The 8,997-nt window shown below is 41.4% G+C and overlaps 1 protein-coding gene across 1 annotated transcript in view; it reads right to left on the bottom strand.

The window, feature by feature from the left end:
* Positions 1-4,225: 4,225 nt before the first annotated feature.
* The window catches only part of gdpd4a (glycerophosphodiester phosphodiesterase domain containing 4a), a 53,219-nt gene continuing 48,447 nt past the window's right edge, over positions 4,226-8,997 (bottom strand). The window contains exons 21-23 of the mRNA XM_032509507.1: positions 8,865-8,947; positions 7,366-7,448; positions 4,226-5,298 (exon numbers count right to left, since the gene is read on the bottom strand). The gene's annotated coding sequence lies outside the window, so the exon portion shown is untranslated. The remainder of the gene's footprint in view (positions 5,299-7,365; positions 7,449-8,864; positions 8,948-8,997) is intronic.

Below are 8,997 nucleotides of genomic sequence, written 5' to 3'. Positions count from 1 at the left end.
GCATGGCCCTCTTTTCCGCGGACGGCCAGATACGTTCTCCCAGTGGCTCGGGCCCCGCGGTCGCTGAGGCGGCTCGGCGGTTTTCGGTCATGTGGATCGCAGAGCTTGGCGGTTTTGCAGGCCTACTAGGCGGGCCTGAGGGACGTCAGCTAGTCGCGGAGGGGGAAGGCGCGGAGGTCCTGACTGTGTGTTTAGCCCCCGGAGGCCAACTGAGGTCCCCTCCAGGGTGGCGGCTAGCGTTGTTGTCCCGTCGCCGTGGCGCTCGGGAAGCGCTAGCCGCCCCCGAGCCTTCTCCGCTCTGCCAGCCCAAAGGAGTGGCAGTGGGCCGGAGGTTTGGCTCCCGGACTGCGGATCATCGGCGGGTTCTTCCTGGCGGCCCGCTTCAGGGGCTCGGCACGTCGCACCGGCCACCAGCCCCGAGGGCTACGGGCTGCAGTTCCGGGTCCGCCCCCCCGGCTTCACTGGGGTGGTCTGGACTGTGGTGCGCCTGGACCAGGGCCTGGTGCTGGGACAGGAAGTGCGCTCGCTGCTGGAGAAGGGGGCTGTGAAGCTCGTTCCCCCGCCGGCCAGCGGGTCCGGTTTCTACAGCCGGTGCTTCCTGGTTCCAATGACGGACGGATTTAACAGAACTTAACATTTTACATTACTTTTAATTTCTTTCAAACTCAAAATGAACTAATATTTTAGCATAAACTACGGTGGCCGACAGAGGCAAACGCCCTGCAACTTCAGAAAACACATGCAAATAGGCAAAACACAAGCAAATGGAAAAAAAAACTTCATTAATTTGACAACACATGCGCAGCATTCAGCAGACGCGCTGCATATACACAAAACACAACCAAATACACAAACGCGATGCAAAAACCCCCCCGATGCAAACAGAAAAGCACGAAAACAAATGCAAGAACAAAACGCGCTGCATAAAGAATCCACAACGGAAGTGCTCCAGGCCTCTAGGGGGCGCGCTAAGTGGAACAGCTGATTTTAGACTCCACGACCGAGAGAGCGAGCGAGCTGATGAGCGGTTTGTTTTGAAACGGGACCAAAAGTGAAGATAGCGGCGACATAACAAGGTTAGTATTCATTTTAACACTTGGCCCTCCTCTTTTACAGTATTTCAACAGAGCAACAGGTTTACGTAGCTAGCTGCGGTGTTGAGACTGACTTCTACAATAGTTTGCTAGTGACAACATTGTGTGCCTGATCTTTCATCGCTAACGTTGGTCCGCAGTGGGAAGGATAACTAACTACTACTGTATATACATTTCGACTTCTTTATTTAGATTTTTAGACCTTAAAATTCATTGCCCATAAAAGGGTTTCAACACTTAACCTTAAAGCAGATCACCAGGTAGTCATCACACCAAGCTATATGTGGAGCTTGGAAGTCAATGATTTGACGTTGTATTTAGGGTTCAACATAAATAAGGACAGAAAGTGATAGTCATAGTATTGTATGTAAAAAAAAAAAAAAATCATAAAAAGTCATAGCATAGTATGTCGAAAAAAGTCATAGTATGGCAGGTCAAAAAACAGTAACAGTAAAGTATGTCTAAAAAAGAAAAGAAATGTCATTAAAGAGACATTGCATAACATAAGCTATGTATGTTTGTACATTTCAGGCATAAATAACACAACAGACAGTGCTAGCAACAACCAAACCTTTCTTTTAATGTTTTATTACCAGATGACAGTAGCATCTACAATCAGAGAAAAGTTACAGTAAAAAATAAAATAACACTCTATAAAATAAAACGTAGTTGTCCAGGACAACACTAAATGTAAAATGCTACAAATGAAAGAATGGCAGCTGGACCCCTAACACCCACATTATGATATATATCTTATAGTATTTACCTGCGCATACTGCAGTTTATTATTCAAAGACACTTACATCATTTAAGATTTTAGAGATGGAGACGGTTGACTCATCATTTTAGATTACAGGGATTTTCTAGTTCAGCAAACCTGATTTTAAAAAGATTCGCACAAAACGTCCACACCTTATGGATCAAAATACAAGTCACACTGAACGTCTCAGCGTGCAGGCCAATCAAAGGAGCACAGCTCCCAGTAAGGGCAAGTTCTCCTTCCAGTATTAAACCATGAGTCTCACAGCTTTGATACAGAGAACTAGTAGAGTGGAAGGATAAATAAATTAATTAACCTTTTCATGTAGAACGTCATTTTGCGCACCAGCCTGGAGTTGTTCAGTATTTGCCAAACAGTCATTGTTTGGTCAACATATGACTAAAAAAAATATCTTCCATGTTATGCGGTTAAGCTTCATCTACAATTTAATCAATTGGACAGGGGGAGAAGTGAGTTATATTGCAGTGGTTTCTCGACATTTCTATGAATTTAAATGAATTCAGTTTGGTGCCTCTGCCTTAACATCTGCATTTACCAAAATTGAAGTCATTAAAAACGGCAGCACTCCAATTAATATGTTGACAAATCTGTTATTAAGCTTTCATCCAAGCCTGTATTTAAAAAAAACAAAGAAAACATTTTAACCCCTGGACCCCCACCTTTTACCAGACTTTACCCCATGGAAAATGTCTTTACAAACACCTTTTTAAATCTGTTACTAAAAAGATAGATCTTGGTTGGACTATCACTTTAAGAAAGCATCTATAAAAGTTGGATGAATCCAACACATGCAAGGCTCAAAATGCAAAGCACCTCCAAAGGAAATCCAGCGCAGCTGCTGCATTGACCCGCGGTGGGAAACATCATATTCAATAGAATAAATATGGCTGTGCAGCTAAATAGTGATTGCAGCTAAAATGATTAGCCTACTTTATTCTCAACAGGAACACAAATACAGTTAAACTTAATTGCAGACCACTTATATAACAAGACAGTACATTACAGTTGCTTTGCTGCATTTGAAGTTATAAATGTGACTCTGCCATGTTTCTTTTTTGTCTGACGTCAGGACTGAGGAATGCGTTGACCGTAATCTCATTCAGAAGGGTTTAAGACAAAGCAAATAGTCCAGAAACCTCTGATTGCAGCCAAACATGTACTGTATCTGTCTCTATCTCAGTCCGGCAGCCCAAATCCCTAAAGTTCTGAACTTAAAAACCGTCCATTATCTGTCTAAATCTTAGAATGAATCAGAATAGCAGACTATATGCTAAATAAAAGGCTTGTTGGGTAAAAATCAGTTGCACATGGGTTGAGACTGCAGGTTAAATGGGATGTGAACCATGTTCCACAGATCCCTTGCAAATCCACACCTGCACAGATGTGCATCCAAGGAGATTTGCCAGAAACTAATATATTTTAAATTAATTCCTGTACATTTACTATGCTGGAGGAATAAACCACCATCGGATCCTACCAATGAAAACAAAGACATAGTTGTTTTGTTTTTAATGGCACTTTATCTCCAACCCCGTCACAAACGTCTCAGAAACTCAAGGCCCCTAACCTCATTATTTCACACCTGAAAAGTACAAGACACTTTTGATTTCAGATCTAAAATCAGTTAAGTTAGGACAACATAGCACAGACGGACCGACTACACAGTCACACTTCCAGAAAGTACTGTGTGCGTATATTTGAGGAAAAAGCAGACGCTGTGTTCACTGCCTCGTAAAAAGAGTAACTAGGTCTGGTTTCTCAAAAGCATCTTCATTTAGACCATTTGGCCCAAATCTTCAGCCAAAGTGGAACGACTCCCAGCCAAATCATTCCTCATATGCTTCTGAGAAACCCGGCCCTGCTTGATAATACATTCACTTCAGTACAAAACATAAACAGTAACAATTAACAATACCTTCTCAAGCCTCTGGTTTACATTCATTCTGTCTGAACAGTGCACAGATCACACACCACATCCGACACCTCACAGACGCAGAGAGATTAAAGATTACGACGTGGTTAAAGGTTTGGTATAATGCATCGGATATCTGCACAGCTGAAAATGAAAAAACGTGTAGCTCCTAGTCCATAGAGTCCATTTAATCATCTTCTCCTGCTAAAGCTTCTCCGTCGACTCGATTATTTGGTTTTTTATCAAATTACAGTCATCCATTAAACACGAGACGGAACGAGTGAAAGCGACTCATGTCTTCCTACAGCAGAATGTATTCATTGGTTTCTTCTTTCTTTCGTTTGTGAGGTTTAGTTTCTTGCGTTGTTGAGCTCAGCTGGTGGCGCTGAATGATGAAAATGTTCTCAAGCATGTGTTCAGCTGTCCTCACCGCAAAGGTTTTTCAAATGGCATCTATGAGATTTTATTATGGAGATGGACACGGGGGTCCCTCCGCTCCGTCCCTGATGGCGGACCAGTGAACGAGGTCTGGTGCAGCAGCTGAGCTCCTGCAGGCCGTCGGCCCACAGAGAGAGGATGAGAAGAAGTGGAGAAGGTCTGCTGCCTCTTACTTTACTTACTGAACATGTTTCTCTGTTCTGTTTTTGGTCACTTTGTCCTTTTTTCTTCTCAACTTTGATGAAGTTGATGTACTCAAATAATTCTTGCAATTTTTTGGCGCAATTCTTAGGGCCCACATGGTTGAACGCACTTATTGTAAGTCGCTTTGGATAAAAGCATCAGCTCAATAACATGTTTTAATGTAAATGTCTTATTCAAAGACTCTGTTATCCTTTCTCTTTCATTCAAACACATTTTCTCAACCAGCTTCTTACTACGAATGATGAATTATCACATACATATTATGTAGTTTTGGTTATTTTTGCAACAGATTTCTGCCTATTTGGGTTTCTCCGTGCTTCTGGCACTGGGCAGGGCTTAGTTGGAAAACAGTGATTACATCGCAAATTAAAGTACATTTGAATGCCAGAGGGATGACAGATGTTTGCTTGCAGTATGTGGCCAGCGCTCTGTCAAATCTGATCAAACCACATCTCGTTTTTCAAAGTTAAACGCTTTATAAATTAAAGCCAAGAACGTTTTTAATCCAATTTGATTGTTGCTAATTTAGTCATGAATATTTAATGCACTCAATCACTGCACTGGCTTCCTGTGTGCCAGAGGATAGATTTAAAGCACTTTGAAGTGCTTCATGTCTGAATGCTGCCATGTAAATACAACTGCCCTGCATTATGTTACCTACAAACACTTGATTTGAACACAAGGTTTTAACAACATCTCTATCTCTCATTTTCTGTACTTCTCTTTCTAGCCTCTCTCTCTCTCTCTGTGTGTCTCCCCCAGTCACTCCTCTGTGATGGTGGGCAGGTGAGGGGTGCTGGGTGAACCGGGCGTGCTCCGTAGGTCGGGCCGGACGATGATGCTGGAGATGGACCACACGTCACTCAACTCTGCAAAGTCAAACAGTTCAAAGTTTATACCACACACACACACAGCATTGTGGCTAATTCAGCTGCCATGCTCGAAAAGATGCAAGGGTGAACAAGAAACATGTATAAGGGGGTGGATAAGTACAGACAGGGAGACAAGGATAGGGGACGTGAGCATTGACAATAGACTAAAATAACAAGGTGCAAGAGAGCCATGCATCTACAGTACAAATGCAAAGATACATATTCTGCAGTAAGGACATTTTAACACGCTTATACACCGTACAGTGGTTCTCTAGTGAAGGTCATTTGTGGTTGTCACAGTATATGGAGTTTGTGACGCCTCTTTTTATTTCTTTCTATACAATTGTCTTGCTGTGGCTTGCCTGCTGGAGCTTAAACCCCACCCTCTCTACGGGCGTCATCAAAAGGTTCATGCTAGTTTTCTACAAGAAACACAGAAGCTTGTACAGCTCGAGCAGGGTTTGGGGTTCATACACGGTTCCCGGAGGGCTGACATGCAGGGCTGACATGCAGGGTTTCATGGGTTGAAGACCAAGGGGAGGGAGATGAGGGCTCCAGCAGGGGGTTCAGAGTGGAGGGGGCTCCAGCGAACACAGATGACCTCTGAAGAGTCTGACACACACACACACAACACACACACACACACACACACACACACACAGCTGGAGATCACAGCATGCCAAGACAAGTATTCATACAATATGATCTCTGACATTACTCTGACATTTTGAAAAAGTAGGATTGTTTGCTAGGATCAATATTAATTTCATCCCTGTGTGTCTAGTACAGCGTGCTGGGTCAGCTAAGGGACACGTTTGTATTAGACCATCAATGTGTTGGTGGCTACATTGCTAGAAATATTTATAATACATGTAATCAAGACTTACTCGTTACTGAAGCCAAGCTGCTCCATCAAAGCCTAACCCTAACTCTGTACTGATTAACAGGGATGAAACTGATATTGATGCTGTCATCTAACTCTAAGAAAGGCAGCATAAAAAAGTATTTCCCAAAATGTCAGACTATTCCTGCAACAACCTGGCCAGACACTCACTGTGTCCCAACATATATGTTCGTTGCTGAATGTAGATAAACGTTTCAAATTCACAAAAAAATTCAGTTTTATACACATATATATACACACATATACTACTATATATATATATATTATATATATATAATATATATAATTATATAGAATATATATATACTACTATACTACATATATACATACATAACAATAGATCTAGATACACATACATACAAATATTAAATATATATAATATATATATATCATACATAAATACATATATTATACAAATACATATACACATATATATGTTTACATAGTATACACATACTACTATATACATATATACATACATATATACATATACATATATAACCACATATTACATATATACACACATACATATACCACACCACACACAACACACCACTAGATATACACACAACATATATACTATCACACACACACCCATATCTATACACAACACATCACATATACACACAATACACACACAACACATATATCACACACCACCACACACACATATTATATATACACACAAACCCACCCCACACCCACACACATTATATAATATATATATATATATTATATATATATACTGAACACACACACACATTATATATATACCCATATATATATCCACACCACACATATATATACAACACATACATTTTGTTATTATTACCAATATATATATACACACGATCTTTTTTTCTTCTATATACACACACACAACCACTATATATATATAATATATATAACTATATATATATTATATATATCATACACACACATTAAAATATATATACCACACACACACACACATATAACAATATACATATATATATATCTATATTTCTTTTGTTTGTGAAAAAAACAGATGCAAACATTTTGGTACAGTTGTTGTACTCATACAGTAAAAAACCCAAACACAGTAAACACAGCCAAATCAGCCGTGATGTGTGTATGTACAAGTCATTCACAGTAGTACTGTAGAATCAAGAAGTGGATACCTGTCCTGAACTTGCTGTGTACGGTCCGTTCTCATGAGTCGAACCGGCTGCATGACCAGAAGGGAAGGCCTCTCTCTCTCCACCTGGGACCACACACACGCACACACAACACACACACACACACACACACACACACACGCACAAGAGAGAGATCGAGACGAAGACAAATAACAAGGTGTGTATCTGTGTTTACCAAAGTGCTTTGAGATACCACAGGTGCCCGGTAGTGCTTTGATGTGCGGTGTGTGGTGTGTGTGTGTGTGTGTGTGTGTGTGTGTGTGTGTGTGTGTGTGTGTGTGTAGTGTGAGAGAGAGAGCGGGGGTCGTCCACGTGAGGAATGACCAACACCCGAGATTATAAAAAGGGAAAAGAACGACTGATGATGAAAGAAATGATGCGATATCAACAAATAAAGTAAAAATAAATCCACAGAGGAGGCCATGTAAAAAACCTCCAGCTCTTTGAGGTGCAGAGCCTCATCTGGCTGAGAGGAATGGATGCATCTCATTGACATTCACTCTTACACTCTTTTTATATCTGCAGTCTGAAGGCCTGGTTATGCTAAAAAACACCTAGAGGTGGTCTGATTAGTTATACTGGAACAACCTGGTGTCTTTTTCCGGTTTTGTAATGCCACTCTTGGTTAATCTGAACTTTTGTACTTGTCTGATCACTTGTGCTGTGACGGACTCCAACCAGCCCACCGAGAGTAACGCTCATCCTTTCCGTCATTTTTTTTTTTCCAGTGCCCACTCGCAGTTTTGCCACAAAAAAAACACCCCCCTGCCACTTAAAAAGGATTTTCCCAATAGGCCACCATTACACACCTTGAACTGCAAACAAAGGTCGGTTATGACTCTTTGAATTCTGGATTTCTAATCTATGGACTTTTTATATTTGAAGAAGACATCCCTCTAGCATAGAAAAGTAATTTAAAAGCCTGTGACGTCACCGTGAGATAAAAAGTCCCTAAGCCGAGCGGGAACACTTCTGCACATATTCAGTGAGCTGCATGTCACAGAAGTAAACCTAGAATCTTACAAACGTTTGAGTATGCGCCTCTGAACCACTCTCATAGGAATGAACAGCGCTCCAACGCTGGATCCAGGTCCTATTATACACCCATGACTCCAACCCAAAGGGGTGCCACAGTATCTCTGCAATCAAGCTTGCAAGACAAATATTTCAATATTCATATGATATAAATGATGATAAATGCTACATAAATAAATACCAGGTTGCAAATAAGTCAGCATGTCCCAGCTGTGCTGTCTTTCTTTCCCTTCGTCCTTACATTGATCAAGCAGACATACCCCTTCATCTCAGATTATAAATTAATAAAGAAGTGTCATCAGCAGCCAGGATGACTCAGCCCTGCACAGCTTCACCTCCCCAACACCAGACCTTACAATTAGCAGCAAAAGCTAATCATCAGAGCAGTGTGTGTGTGTGTGTGTGTGTGTGTGTGTGTGTGTGTGTGTTTGTGTGTGTCTACGCACCAATGGAATGAGAAAACAGCAATGATGAGGAATGCCGACACTGTATCGGTCAGAATCCACATCAAACTATATTCCTCTGGAGTCTGGAGAGAGAGAGAGAGAGAGAGAGAGAGAGAGAGAGAGAGAGAGAGAG

This window comes from Etheostoma spectabile, chromosome 3, assembly GCF_008692095.1.
Source record: "Etheostoma spectabile isolate EspeVRDwgs_2016 chromosome 3, UIUC_Espe_1.0, whole genome shotgun sequence".
In the NCBI taxonomy this organism is placed as follows: Eukaryota; Metazoa; Chordata; class Actinopteri; order Perciformes; family Percidae; genus Etheostoma; species Etheostoma spectabile.
Note: the sequence above shows the minus strand (reverse complement) of the source record. Positions and strands in the feature narration are given on the sequence as shown.